Source organism: Protomyctophum parallelum (assembly GCF_964188405.1).
Source record: "Protomyctophum parallelum genome assembly, chromosome: 5".
NCBI classification, from domain to species: domain Eukaryota; kingdom Metazoa; phylum Chordata; class Actinopteri; order Myctophiformes; family Myctophidae; genus Protomyctophum; species Protomyctophum parallelum.
Genome location: NC_139702.1, coordinates 34,685,433 through 34,701,894, shown reverse-complemented (window position 1 = coordinate 34,701,894; position 16,462 = coordinate 34,685,433).

Genomic DNA, 16,462 nt, shown 5'->3' with positions numbered 1-16,462 from the left:
TGATTCACGAAAATATAAATAAATATGACATTTTAAATGTGGAGATAGGAGGCTTCTGCCTGACAGTGGGATGAAATGGAAGGTGGATGATGAGCCTAGTGATGCTGAGAATCAAACAGACTAAATGTGGACTAAGAGAGAGGAAGAATTTCTGTACTGCAAGTTTGTTGTCAAGGTGTTTCTCATCTCTTTATTCTCCCGGTCGCCGTCTCTTTTGTTTGTGGAGGAATTATTAGATAGCCTGCAGGCTATGCTGTGTGAAAGATTGTGTGTGTGTGCGTGTGCGTGACTGCGTGTGTGTGTGCGCGTGCATGTGTGCATGCGCATGTATGTGTGTGTGTGTGTGTGTGTGTGTGTGTGTGTGTGCATGTGTGTGTGTGTGTGTGTGTGTGTAATTACAACAGTTTGTGAGCAGATCAACTACAGTAGCAGAGTCGTACAAAAAAAAGACAGTTATTATCATTGTGTTTTAGAACAATTAGACTGCACAGTAACGTCCCACGGTGACCGTCTTTCAACGAGCATGTGGTCATGCTCAATGAAGGACGACTGGCCATGCACAGAGAGCAGGACGCAAGCTGTGACGGCCGGGGATTTGAACCGACGACATCTAATCTCTGGTCCACTCATACTAGCCTCGTTTTCACCACCAGGACAAAGCTGACAGCGGTGAGTGAGCCCCCTCTGGTGTATCTCTATTTCTCTCTCTGTCTCTCTATCCCTCTCGCTTGCTCGCCCCCTCTGTCACACACGCACGCATGCACGCATGCAGCAGAGCATGCCTGCAATTGCAATGATAGAACGTTACGTTTCAATCACAATATTGTATCTAACCATGCTTGTTAGCTTGTTGCTTCATTCATTTGGACATCATGGTAATTGCTCGACTAAAGTATATGGTTGACATCTTATCAGGGATCCCATGGCAAGAAAATCTTCTCAAATAACTTGTTGAAAGGAAAATGTTTGTGAACCACTGATCTAATCACACCAACTCTTGGCAAGGCTCAATTATGTGAATAGCACATTTCAACAACAAAGGCAATTCAATGTGCTTTACGCAAAACATGACGCAAAGAAAACATAATTGTTGCTGTTGGGCAGAAACCTTATCTTCTGTCCGTATTTTACATAGCAATGCCTTGCAGCATGAGGCGTTTGTAGTTCGGCAATTTTCAGTAAAGAGGTTTGGTGCAGAGGGGGAAAAGAGCAGACCAAGTACAGTGAAAGGTCAAGTTCACTATAATGAGGCCTAATGTGGGAGGAAGTGGCTTTCCTGCGACTAAACTGGTAACTAAGGCATTTGCAGTACCTGCTCCCACACTGTGGAATGCCCTCCCCGTTTCTATAAAGAATGCAGAGTCTGTTGACAGTTTGAATAATTTTTGGCCTCTACCTGACCTATTTGGGCAGGTCAATGTTTTGCTTTCTTCTTGTTGTGTTATTAATCTTGTGTTTGAATTGTATTGTCTTTTACCTTGTTGTCCACTGTACAGCACTTTGTAACTTTGTTTTGCAAAGTGCTTTATAAATAAAATGTACTTACTTGCTTACTAAATATCTGAAAATACACATTAACATCAATCCAACACCTGTGATAGTGCTGTCAAACAAGTCCATGTCTTTCTATCTATGAAATATACCAGTATGTAAAAGTTGAATCTGCAACACGTGGTAAGTGGTCCTTGGCCTGAAAAGACCCTTGCCCTAAAGCACCCAATGCTTCATAAACCAACAGTAGTATTCTAACATTCTTGACCATACAGCACAGCATGAGTGTATAAAGATCTGAGAAGTGGAGTGATTATACTCTTGGTATAAGTAAGGGCTGGAGCAGCAGCATGAGCATCTCTTTACATCAAAGCAGGGTATAGAAGGACACTGTATCTCTTGATGATTCATCCTCTCTGCATGGGGGCAACCAACCAACCAACACAACACTGCACTGCACTGCACTGCACTGCACTGCACTGCACTGCACTGCACTGCACTGCACTGCACTGCACTGCACTGCACTGCACTGCACTGTCCCAATCCACAGCGCTAATTTAACTCTCCTTTCACACCCTGGGAGCTAAATCTGAACTCTGCATTTTATACTGTGGCAATGAAAGCCCCTGTTTACAACTGGTCTGTGTCTGGTGGAAACCGTGTACGTCCAAAACCGTTCCTTTTTTATTATTAATAATATTTTTTAGGAGCGCTAGCCCCTCCTATGTCCAGCTTTTAGTGTGTGTGCACAAACTTTGTCCTACACAAACATTAAATTCCCATTGACAATACAATGAATGGACAATTTTTGGTCATAGTGTAAACACAAACATTGTGTAACACAAACATTGATATGTTGTATACAGTATATGCATGGCTTTCAACTCTCCACTGTCAGTAGGACGTCGACGATGATGATGCACGATGATAAGAGTGCCCCTCACTTCACACAGGTGTGATTTTTAAACATTAACTGCATGCCAGGTATTCATTCATTCATTATTCCATCAGATTTATTTCCCCCGGATACGATATTTGCAGTAATGCAGTCTACCGTGCCCAATGCAGTGCCCAGCGTGCTGATGTCCAGGGGCAACAGTTCATGTGTTAAGATAAAAGGCTCACAACCAAACTGGCACTAGTTTTAGGCATTCATTAAGTAGGGCATTAATGTATGGAGAGAGAGAGAAAAAAAAACTGTTAAAATATGGAGCTACAAAGTTTCAAACGGTTTCTGTGGAGTACAGAGAGCCGTCTCTCTCTCTCTCTCTCTCTCTCTCTCTCTCTCTCTCTCTCTCTCTCTCTCTCTCTCTCTCTCTCTCTCTCTCTCTCTCTCTCTCTCTCTCTCTCTCTCTCTCTCTCTCTTTCCTTTTCTCAATCTCTCCTTTTCTCAAAGGAGCTGAAGGAATAAATTAGGGAAAATTGATACTATTGTTGCCGTAATTCTGATCTATTCAATAATTCAATACGCAGCGTGAGGGCGTCCTTAGTTCATGAACAGATGTGCTTTTCTATTTTTTCCAAGAGGCTGTTGGAGAGAAGAGAGAGAGAGAGAGAGAGAGAGAGAGAGAGAGAGAGAGAGAGAGAGAGAGAGAGAGAATGAAGTAAGGGAAAATAGATGGCCATTGTGGACGTGGTGAATGGTGTGTGTGTGTGTGTGTGTGTGTGTGTGTGTGTGTGTGTGTGTGTGTGTGTGTGTGTGTGTGTGTGTGTGTGTGTGTGTGTGTGTGTGTGTGTGTGTGTGTGTGTGTGTGTGTGTGTGTGTGTGTGTGTGTGTGTATACGCGAGTGCGTTCGTGAATGCACGCCATTGAGAGAGTAACTAGATGAAGAATGAATGTAACGGCAGGAGGTGAGGTGTGGAGAGAGAGAGAGAGAGAGAGAGAGAGAGAGAGAGAGATGTAGAGAGGCAGACAGCAGGGGGTTTAGAGGAGTCCATGGTCGCCTGCCCTCCCTACCTGAGTTCACTGACCCCCACTCCCCTCGACATGCCCCACCACCACCACGCCCTTCTCTGACAAAATGGCGGTTTGTTTGAATGATGGTGGTTTAAATGACTGCGGCGCGATGATCATGATGATGATGACGATGGCAGAAGATTAGAGATATATGAATAGAACCGCAGGAGGTCTGGAGGAGAACGCAGGGCCCCAGGGGAGGGAGAGTAGGAGAGTGGAACCGACAGGCAGTTGTACAAAGTCCCATCTCACAACTTTTTTTTCTGAATTTGTCAAAATGTTTAAAAAAAATGGCCGATTTACATGGCCTGGCACCAGCCCCTGTATCCCTATAGCCACACGGAAATTAGAGTAGAAAGTAGACGAAGGAAGGTGAGGAGGGAGAGAGAGAGAGAGAGAGAGAGAGAGAGAGAGAGAGAGAGAGAGAGAGAGAGAGAGAGAGAGAGAGAGAGAGGAGATATAGCGGGGGGGTGACAGTGACAGAGAGGTTGATAGGAAAATAAATGAGACAATAAAAGATGAGGTGAGATAAGCTGAGTTAAGACAAAGTCAGATAAAATGAAATGAGAATGAGATCAGATCAGATCAGATCAGAATAGATTATAGATGTGACCTGATTTGACCAGGACTAGATAGATCCTACATTCACATATTACAAGAACAGTACAAACTAGAAAAAGTTCCCCTCAGGGCACAGGTCTCCACCAGGATAGCATTTGTGATGTTTGGACAAAATGTGTAGGAGTAATATGACAAATCTAACAGATTTGTGTTGAACACATAACGAGTTAGTGTATACCGATTTGCGTGATGTATGGATCAAATCTGTACGAGTAATCTGTAGCAGATATCGGCCTCATGGTGGCGCTATAACAGGCTGTTGTGGAAACATTGGGGTGTAGGTTTGTCGTTGGCATTCAAGGAGCGTGTTTGGCATGGGCCGAGCCAACAGATTAGCTGGTAACAGACGGACGGACGGACGGACGTGCCTTGGGCCTGGTGGGTCCTCTCTCCTCGTTCCCACTAATTCATCTTTATTTCTCTTTTCAAAATCTTTTTATTTTAGTTTTATAACAGTATGCGTGTCAAGTCACAGATTCATAGAAAAATTAAAATTAAAACATTCGATTTTAGTATCAGTGACTGTGGGGTAAACAAACGTACTGTATAAATCACAGAGATCGTGGGCAGACATATTAAGAAGACTGTTATTGTGCAAAACATGGCCCTTCAAGACAAAAGAAAAACGAAAAATATTTTCTCCCCAATTTAGTATAGCCAATTCCCAATTCCCCAGCCTCTCTACAAATACTCCATCTCTGCTAACCCCCACAATCAGTCATTGGGAGGGTGAAGAAAGCCTCAATTAATCTTTATTTAATCTTTAGCACACTCACATAATTGTTGAATCTGGTTCACAATGTGCGCTATTCTCAATGTGCGTATTTTTTTATGTGGCACATTTTTTAAGGACACACATAACTGGTTCCAATACAGACCAAATCTTATAAGACCTGTAAAGGTATATATGGAACGTTGACACCACATGCCCTGTCCATTTTAAAGCTTCTGCCATCACAACACTAAGCAGAAAACCTGCTGAATCACAACTCCCTCGCTGCACACCATGCAGCTCTCACTAGGGCACGTTATGACCCAGAGCGCTCTATGTATGACGCACTGTGAGGCTGTGGATGGGATATTCTTTGCCCCTAGTTTGTGACGAACTAGAGGGCTCGAGGGTGTGATCATCACAAACCGAGACATGACGTTATAGGCGTCATGGACACGCCATAAACGCCTCGGCAAAAGAACGCATGGTACAAAACACCATGCACTTTTCCTCTATCTTCTATATATATTATGTGGATTATTTTGGTGTAGACTATGTGGTTGGACCAAGGGCCAAACCCCGTTCGCTGGAATTGAAGCCCATGTACATGCAAGGTTGGCATTGCCCTCTGACTGACTGACTGACTGACAGACAGAAGCAACAGTTGACAGGCCGTGAAATTCACACCACAGAGAGAAGAGTTTGGCCTTCAGCATGTACTGGACACCTGCTGCATCTGATTGAGAGACACCAGAGGAGGGGGGGGAGAGAGAGAGAGAGAGAGAGAGAGAGAGAGGGACCATACCTTAGTTAACCTTTCTGCCTACCTGCAGCCATAACGTCATGGAGAAAGTGGAGAGAGTAAAAAGCTAAACACGAGCCAGAGTGATGGAGACATTGACTGGAAATGGCAGGTGCTCAGTGTGTGTGCGTGTGCGCGTGTGTGAGAGAGAGAGAGAGAGAGGGGGGGGGGGGGGGGGAGAGCAAGCAGGAGAGAGAGATAAAGAGGGAGAGTGAGAGAGAGAGATACACCAGAGACGAGGAGGGAGGCTCTTGTCCTGGTGGTGAAAACGAGGCTATGAGTGGACCAGAGATTAGAGGTCGTCGGTTCAAATCCCAGGCCGTCACAGCTTGCGTCCTGCTATCTGCGGTCGGTCGTCCTTCATCGAGCGTGGCCACATGCTCGTTGGAAGACCGTCACCGTGGGACGCGTGGCGCTGTCTGCTAAATGGCTGGAATCTATGTCACATGGAAGCGTTTATGACCTCGCTACCGCCATCACCTACTTTATACTATCTCTGTTGTCCATGGTCTGGTGGCTGCGTGGCTTTTTTTAAACTTCAACCAGCAAGGGCTTTATTCTGCCATGGTTTCTGTAGAAGAGGTATTCAAGCAAGTAGAAGTATTATAGCACCAGTGCTGATTTCGCCGACTATACGAGTAAAAATGTTTGTCGATAACCTTTTATACACTGACGAGAACTAAATTTAAAAAAGACTATTGACCATTTCGTCAACAAATAAAAACTGGACTGGGTTGTTGGGGAGGGACTGATGGCGAAGGGTAGATCTAAAAGGCAAGTCATTTTAGGTTTGGTTGCGCTCGGGTGTTGCGCTCTGAAAATAGCAGATCTACATACAGTACAAGTTCATAACGTTGCGAACTTGTAAATCGGCTCCTTTCAGGATGCCATCAAGGCCCGCCAAAATTTATTTTACTCAACTGAATTAACAGTAGATTTAATCGACTAAAATTGGACAAAAACTAAAACTTTTCAGGTGACTAAAATATGAAAATATGTACTCTAAACACACAGACTTGGCTGGCATAGACTTGGCTGGCATATGATGTAATTTCAGGCTAGCCTATAGCCTAGCCTAAAAAAAACAGGGGCCAAATCACAATGCAGCCTACAATTATTTTTATGGTAAAACCAAGACCCACATGATGGGATGTGATACAGTCAGGCAGGTGTATCGTAAAAAAACACAAGCAGAAGTAGACCCATTTAATGAAAGCAAGCACAAAAGTACAAGATTTGTCTGTAAGGAGTATAGGATAAATATATTGAAGAAATTGAAAAACTCAAAATTGCACTTGGTTACTTTCCACCATGTGTTCATCTCCGCGTGTGTGCAGAGAAGGTAGCGAACACTCCCTTCAAAAATCAAGACCCCGTTCACTCCACCAATGTGTTCCATTTTTTAACAGAAATATGTGTGATATTATTACATTTTGCTGGGAGAGATAATCTCTGTGAATTAATATGCCGTAAAAAAAAGAAAAGGGAGAAAAATGGGAGGAAAAGGCACATGCTATCGGCTTCAAAATTCATGGTTGAGGTATTAACGGGTTGTAATTCATGTGGAAAGAAAATGTGAAACTCTCTTAGGCTTGCTGTATATTAACATAGATATGGACGGATTATGGATTGGGGCCAAAGGGTATAGTGCCTAGGGGCCCTTCACCGCCAGGGGCCCAGAGCCCAGGGCCACAAGGCCGACGGACAATTTACTGAAACTTATTCGTCTGCCCAGCTCCTTAACCAGGTCTTAGGTCATCTCAAAGCTCCTTACTGGCCTCCCGGCATGCTCACTTAAAGCCCCTCCAAATGATCCAGAATGCCACAGCAGCATGCCTGGTCTCCAACCTCCCAGGAGTTTCCCCTCCTGTTCTATTCCCTTCACTGGCTCCCTGCAGTACAAAGCACTGGAGTTGGAGTTAGACCTTTTCTGAAACCTTTTTAAGGCTCAAAACACTGCAGCGTTATGTTGTTACATTGATGTCATATTACGGAGTATAACTATGTACATCTTTGTTTGTTTGTTTGTTTGTTTGTTTGTCATGTTTATTTCGAATATGCCAATAAAACAGAAACAATTCCTTGCATTTCGCATCACAAAGAAAAACTATTAAAATAAATATTTTAAATTATAGCAAGAAGAAATAAAAGGATAAATAAATAAAGTAAAATATAAATAAAAAAATCTAATCATATCCGAAAAGTAAAAACGTATAAACTCCCACCCCTCTGTAACTGAAATTACTCGCTGGATTCTGTGCCAATTAAGCTGCTCTTCTAAGAAGTGCTCTTCAAAAGTAATACGAGTATACAGTACATATACATATACTTATGTACACCCTAATACTATCCCATATAATTACACACATACATCCATATTATACATATAAAACATTGTCTATTTTAATTATATAGACAATTAAATACTAATATAACATAACATTACATAAATATAATATATTTTGAGTACTCGTGAATTCATCATTTTCTTCCTCCCTGTTTCTTGAAAATATCATGTTTTTGTACAATGTTACCCCATACCTCAGCACAGTAATGGAAATATGGCAAGACTAAGGAACAGTAGAGGGTGTGAAGTGACTGAAGATCTAGAACCTGTTTTGCTTTATTTATGACTGCTATACTTCTAGCTACTTTATATTGTACGTTTGTGATGTGTGTTTTCCAGCTAAGCCTGTCATCTATTGTCACACCCGTTCTATAGCAACCCCATCTATTTGAATATGTACCTGAGTGTTTGTCCTGCATTTACCAAATAGCATGAACTTAGTCTTGCTCACATTGAAAGATAATTTATTCAGATCAAACCATAATTTTAATTTACGTAATTCATCATTGATGTCACCCTATAATTTGGCCAAATTATCTCCGGAGCAGAAAACATTTGTGTCGTCTGCAAAAAGTACCAATGATAGCAGCTGTGATAGCAGCTGTGATACTATCAAATATCATTGATATATAGAATCAATCTTTCCCCCTAAGATACAGTAGGCTATGTCACAAGGAAGACTTGACTTGAGAGAATACTGTATATGTTTCCATTAGGACAGATTCTGGGGAAAGCAATCGCCCAAAATAGCCAATCTACAACAGATCTGCTGTTTTGGGTGGCAAGAGTTGGTGAAGAATACTAGATCTAAAAACGTAAAAAAAGAAAAACAAAAGCATAAGTACTGCGCAACTCAGGTCTGTTATATACAGTATTAGCAAAGTATTAATGATAATACATACAAATTTATATAGCACTTTTCTAAGTAGTCAAAGTCGCTTTCCAAAACAGAAACAGAAATAAAAAAACAACGCTATTATTAAGTTAAAAACTATAGAAGTAAACATGAAAAGGGGGAATTAGATAGGCATTGCAAGTCTGAAATGGTGGGCTTTGAGTGTGGATTTAAACATGGCGAGGGTGGGGGGGCAGCTTTGATGTGAGCTTCATAGGGAGGGGGGCTCGGCCACTGAGAAAGGCCCCGTCACCCCAGGGACTTTTTAGAACCACTATAGGCCTGCACAGCAACCAAAGCCAAGGCACCTTAGTTCCAAGGCCTGGCCAATACCCTATAATCCTATACCCACGCACTCAGATCAGCTAACACAGGAATGCTGTCCAAGACTCCACTAATAGTGAAAGATATTGGCTCCGGGAGCCTCATGCCTGAACATAGACCTTATTTTATGCATAATTTCAAAACCATATGAGCCGGCCAGCCGGGTAAAGAAGGCATGCACCGCACATCTGCAGGGGAAAGCCATTAGTTTCGAGAATGCGTGCTGCGGTAACATTGCATGCTGTTCACTTGATACCGTTGTGTATGATACATCATTCTGTGATTCATTACGTCACTGCTGCTGATGTAATTATAAACTGGAATTTTGGGGGACTAGACTCCATGTCCTTCTTGTTTACTGTGGCATTTGAATGTATATTTATTCAATCGTGTCTTATATCGTCCATTGGTGGAAACCTCATACGTCCAAAACACTTATTCAAAAGCATCAACAGTAGCAGATCTGCAAGCTCAAAACGTGTCACCTCCCGCTTCGGCGTTGTGGATCTGCCTCTTTTGATGCTTTTGTGTGACGATGCAGCGTGCTCAAGTAGGGCGTTGATTTACTAAATAAAAAGAGGAAAGGTTAAAACACTGAGATGAGAGGTTTCTGCCCGACAGCAACGACATGTTTTAAATCCAGAAAGCACTAGCCAAGCCAAGGGCACATTTCCACATGCAACAAAGTGTCTATTGTGTTCTATTCTATTAAATCATATCTATTCAGCTCAGATGGCGTGGAGGGAGACCCCCTATAGGTTCACTAACCCTCTGCTCTGAAGGGCTGGATACCCCCTGGATGGTGGAGAAATGCACCCCCCGGGGGAACAAAACGCACAAACACACACATACTATACTTGTGAGGACATCAACAATTTAGGATGGTGATTTTATGAATGCCATTTCTTTCACATTTCTTTTATCCCCTAACTCTAAAGCCGAATATAGTGAATCTACAAGCTCTCAATGATCGCAGTGCATGACACCAGCTCAGGCGTAACCCTGCATGGAGATTGAATGGGAGAGAGTGCGATGGAAGCAGATTGCAGAGTGGATGTGACAGCATAGAGTGATGGTGCAGGTCTCATACAAGAGGCCCGGGGACCGTTATTTTGGATATTCAAAGATCAGCCTTCCATATGATTTCCATCTCTGAGACCCCAATTCATTTATCTCTGAGAGTGGGTTCCCTGATAGGCTACACATGTTGAGAAAATGTAAAATAAATAAATAATAATAATAATAATAATAATAATGTTATCTTGTTTTTGGTTTTCACAATAAAAAAATGGACACAATGACAATATAAAATAATTGCATGAGTCTTGATTAGCTTAGATTTGTGTTGTTTATTGCGACAGAATCACAGAAGGTCATAGTTAAATACTATGGAATCGAGAATTTGGCAGTGTGTCGGGCACCATATGGTGCCCAGGTCTCATGACATCATGTGACATCATCAGGGATGGAGATGTGGAGACCCTGATGTCATAGTAAATGCGACCTGCTGTCGCAGTTAAACCCATGGAGATCCCTGATGTCATCACTATTGGCCAGCAACTCTACATCTGACCTCAAACCTCACACCCATAGATCTCCATATATGGATATATTTCAGAACCTGTTCTGACATCTGAAATGTTGATCCCCATCCATCCTTCCTCTTCGATATCTCCCTTTTGACTTATACCTGTCCATTCAAATTTCAAACTCTAGACGGGCCTGCCCCATATTACTGCAGCCACGCCCGGCAGCCGGCAAAAACTAGAGTTTTTGAGTTTTAGAGGCCCGAAAATTAAGGTTGGGCCCTACCTGGGTCCTCATCAAACCCTGTACACTCAAGAGAAGGGTCCCGCTACCACCCTTAGATCTCCATATACTGTATGGCAGGGGTTCCCAAACTGTTTTGGCCCAGGTACCCCTTGGGGGGAAGATTTTTTTTTCCAGGTGCCTCCTCATCCTCGCAACACCGATTAGCATATTTGCAACCTTACATTTAGATGCCATTGGAACTATTTGTATTAGAACTTTCCAATCAAAGTCACAACACATTTTCACGTTATTTATTTAAGATGCTACGTTAGAATATGCAGACCTATTTGACCGTGCAGAAACATAATTGCCTTGCTTGATGCATCAATTAAGCGTCAACGACCATCAGCTAGTCGCAGTCACAGACACTCAGCCTCTGCAGAAGCAGCACTCTAACTGAAAGTGAGTCATTTCTATCCAAAGGCCCTTAACCCATTCTGACCTGAGATCAGATTCTAAAAATGTCTTCTACATCCTGACAGTTTTCTAAAAAAAAGCTATGTTTCTATGTCAGTCGTTCTTCGATTTTTCAAAAATAGCAGACCTACAGTACAAGCTCGTAGCGCGCCACTCGTTTTTTTGGCTGGATTATTTTGCGGACCCCTTGGCTATGCGTAGCGGACACCACTTTGGGAACCACTGCTGACCTGTTCTGACTTTCCATATGTTGATCTGACCGCACCAAACCCTGTACACTCAAGACATGTTCCTTATATGGCCAGTAGCCTACAGAATGAATTCCATGTTGATCTGACCCCCCCATGCCAAAGCGCCAGTGCTCGCCCAACAGTCTGCCACTAATGAGGCAGATGCGTGCACACGACCTTTAGGGCGAGGTCAGGCGTATCACCCTCAGGCGTCTTACTGGTCTTTAATGTTCAAAATAAACATGAATTAATACACTTGCATGGCCAATATAAACGTGAGAGGGAGACAGCGTAGGAGAGACAGACGGTATAGGAAAGCTGAGAGGGAGAAAGCATAGGACAGACAGACGGTAGGAAAGCTGAGAGGGAGACAGCGTAGGAGAGACAGACGGTATAGGAAAGCTGAGAGGGAGACAGCATAGGACAGACAGACGGTAGGAAAGCTGAGAGGGAGAAAGCGTAGGACAGTCAGACGGTAGGAAAGCTGAGAGACAGACAGCGTAGGAGAGACAGACGGTATAGGAAAGCTGAGAGGGAGACAGCGTAGGACAGACAGACGGTAGGAAAGCTGAGAGGGAGAAAGCGTAGGACAGTCAGACGGTAGGAAAGCTGAGAGGGAGACAGCGTAGGAGAGACAGACGGTATAGGAAAGCTGAGAGGGAGAAAGCATAGGACAGACAGACGGTATAGGAAAGCTGAGAGGGAGAAAGCATAGGACAGACAGACGGTATAGGAAAGCTGAGAGACAGACAGCTTAGGACAGACAGACGGTAGGAAAGCTGAGAGGGAGACAGTGTAGGAAAGACAGACGGTAGGAAAGCGGAGAGGGAGACAGCGTAGGAGAGACATACGACAGCAGGAAGGCCGAGAGACAGACAGAGGTTGTGGTGTATAGGGTTTGATGGCAGGCAGGTTGCGGTGGAGCATGGGGTTTGATGGCGCACGTGGGGGTCAGGCAGGTGAGTGGTACAACAACATGCTTCTTGTTTAAGAAGGACCGGAGGAGGACAGAGGATCCTCTCCAGAGATCCATGCTGACAGATAGTCTTTCAGCTCCGTGACAATAGAGGGCCGTGGAACAGGACACTGAGGACTGCATGGGACCACTGGCTCTGGGCTAGGGTTACAGTTCACTGCAGCGGGCATGGGCCCTGTTTGTTGTACACGCACACACACACACACACGTATACATGCACATTCAGCACCACATGCGCAGTCTGCAGATACACTGGCATGTATACAGTATTATGTAAGCAATCAATCAATCAATCAATCAATCAATCAATCAATCAATCAATCAATCACTCTATTGTTAAGAAAATCTTGCCCTATGTTCGGTGTGTCTTACATATTTAGTAACAGGACCTGCAGACAAACTACCAGCAACTGAAGCAACGAAATTCCACTGCGTCGGTAATGACTCACCGCTGCAGCCTAGATGACTGATGTAAAATGTAAATGTAATTTCCGTCTCCCCCGCGGGGGGGAAAACATTGATTGCACCAAACGTGCAAGTTGCTGTAAATGCATTTTAAATGCTTGAGTTATAGCAAGATATCCTGACCTCGGTGTGAGGTCAATGCCATGATGCATGTTATTTGAGTTGAGAGCGATAAGAGACTCCCGCTCTATTGCTTTCTGGACCATTTGCGGACCACCCATATGTCCTCTTAGCGCTTAAGTGGTGTGAGATGGGTGGACTGCATGTATTTTGCAGCGCAAGTTCATTTTAACTGTGTTCTAGGTGCGGTAGGTGTCGAGTGCCAGCTAAATGTGCAACAGGAGCAGAGAAGAAGAGGTCTTATTGTTGTGCCTGAAAGTGAAAGTACTCAAACCCCCGGCCGGCTCTGCTGAGGCTCACAGAGGCCAACTATAGCGATGCGATCATTGTTTTGATTAGCGGGAGCTCAAATTAATGTTTTATTAGGCTCCCATCATGCCTACTTCATCTCATTATGAGCCATAATGTCAATAAAGACGGCGTGAAGGCGGCATGCACACGTGTGCACGCAGGGGTTTTGGCAGTTCATAACGCTCATAGACGCTCATAACGTGTCGATCGATGTATAGATCGGCTATTTTCAATGTTTAAAATGTTTTTTTTTTCATCTTCAAAATAGTAAGCAAGGCGGTGCACAAAACAGCTGGACCCCTAATGCTTGATTTAGGAATATATCCTGACTTCTGTGTGCGTGCGTGTCTACGCGTGCGTGCCAAGGTCAATACACACTGAACCTATCCCATACAACTTATTACTGTACAGTCTGTTACATCATCCATATTTCTCTCATCATCCTTTAATCCTCGCAATCTCTCTTCCTTGTTTCCCTCTCACTCGCCCCTCCCTCTCTCTCTCTCCCCACCTCCACTGACGACCTCGTCCTCCGACGCAACACTGCGGCCTCCCCAACTCTCTCCATCTCCCTCGTCTCTACATCCATCTCTGGGATTAAGTACACTACCGTGTGTGTGTTTGACACTGGAGAGGGCGAGCTGTGTGTGTGTGTGTGTGTGTGTGTGTGTGTGTGTGTGTGTGTGTGTGTGTGTGTGTGTGTGTGTGTGTGTGTGTGTGTGTGTGTGTGTGTGTGTGTGTGTGTGTGTGTGTGATTGACAGTGGAGAGGGCAGATGGAGATTAGGGCTTAAAGCCACTTCTCCCCTGAGATTAAAACAGCAGATTAGCTGATAAAACATCAGAGAGAGACCCACGCACGCATGCACGCGCACACACGCGCGCACACACACACACACACACACACACACACACACACACACACACACACACACACACACACACACACACACACACACACACCACCTAGCCATCGATCACTGACATCTTTATTGACACAATCTTTCAAAAGGAGAGAGAGAGACAGAGAGAGAGAGAGAGAGAGAGAGAGAGGAAGGCAGATGGAGAGATGCTATTATGTATAAATGCACATAATTATGTCTGATTTGTCTTGACCCATTCTTTCTTGCTCTCCCTATGTGTCAACCTGCCCTTTCTCCTGAAAACTACAGTACCAATGATGGAACTTGCACAACACCCTATTTCTTTACACCTGTAAGCTTGTGATGTGACGCTAAAGTTGACTCTGATTCATAAAGGGAGAGAGAGAGAACGAGAGAGAGAGAGAGAGAGAGAGAGAGAGAGAGAGAGAGAGAGATTCATTTTTCATGTTTTTCAAATCTCATCTCTTGATGATATAATTTTATAAATGTGTAGAGAACAGATTGTGATCATAGGGACTGTACTCCATCCATCACTGCCTCCTATCCTCCTCTGAGATGTACCCAGAATGCTATCGGGCAGAAGAAACCTCTCCGTATCGTATTTAACTTTTTTTCATAAATGAATGCCCTAATTAATCATACTACAGCGTCACACGGAAGCATCAAGAGTAGCAGATCTGAATGCTCGAAACGTGTCGCTTAATGTGTGACACGCCACATTTAGATCTTGTAGATCAGCTACTTTTGAATTTGAATCGTGAAAAGTAACAGTTTCTGGACATTATGAGAAACATTGTTTGTATGTCCAAAACCGTTGCTTTGCCGGAAAACAAAGAAGAAAAAGATACTAACCTGTGTTCCAATGGATCCAATGCAGATATTATTGTCTCAAAATATATAAAACCACACATAGACACACTAATAACCACAATTATTAATGATAATTATTAATCATATATTAATAATCACATTTTGCTTGCATAATAGTAGAATTCATCCCCATGTCTGTGCCGAATCCGTGTGAGCTTAGGGCCTACTACTGTATATGTTAGCTACTTTGTGTCATGTACTGCCATACAACAAGGTATAACATGCAGGGCATTCATTTAAAATGTGTATACATGGAAGGTTGAAATAAAGGATAATGTAAAAATGATGCATGGATTAGGAGATAGAAGGTTTCTGTTCCGACATGCAAACATTACACAATGTGACTGTATACTCTCTACAACGTCAAGGCCCACTTTGGGCAATGATGAGTCGAGACTTATCCTGTTGTACCATATAGTTATACTATAATTTCACGGTGAGTCATGATGCACTTATAGCTGCAATTGTTGCACGTACACTTTGTACAGTGTATCTGTAGAGCAGGCTACTGAAAACCACCCTGCCTCTGGAGATTGAATACAGTAGTCTTATCCTTAGTTCATCTCAGCTCATTAGGACTGCTGCAAATCCCCCCCCCCCCCCCCCCCCCCCCCCTCTCTCTCTCTCTCTCTTTCGACTCGCTGAGAGGCTACAGCTGGAAAACACTGTGGATAAAATAAGAGCACAGAGAGAGAGAGAGAGAGAGAGAGAGAGAGAGAGAGAGAGAGAGAGAGAGAGAGAGAGAGAGAGCACAAGAGAAGAGACAGAGTGAGAGCGAGGAAGGAGGAGAGAGAGAGAGTGAGAGGAGTGATTACAGCAGCTAAAGGGATGTATTACATGAAGAGAGAGATGGAATAGCAGTGGTCTGACGGCTCTAATACCGTAGTTATAGATGGTGTCACTGATTCAGTGTGGCTTTAGTGACAGACAGCCATGCTGTCACTCTGCCCTGTATGGCAGGGACACGCCTGGCACATAGTGGCAACCATGCCACTGTGCAAACACACGTGCACAACACATACGCACGCACGCACGCACGAGCATGCAGCACAGTGGCTCGGACATGCCAGCAGGGAGATTGCAAAGTGATTTAGCTAGAGCAAAGCTTATACACTAGAGCTACTCCAAAGGCATTTAACATTTAAACTGCCCTTATCACGACACACATACACACACACGTTACCCAACAAGCAGACACGAATGCACACATACTTGCATAGGCTGGCTCATGCGCTGAATTCATGGTGCAT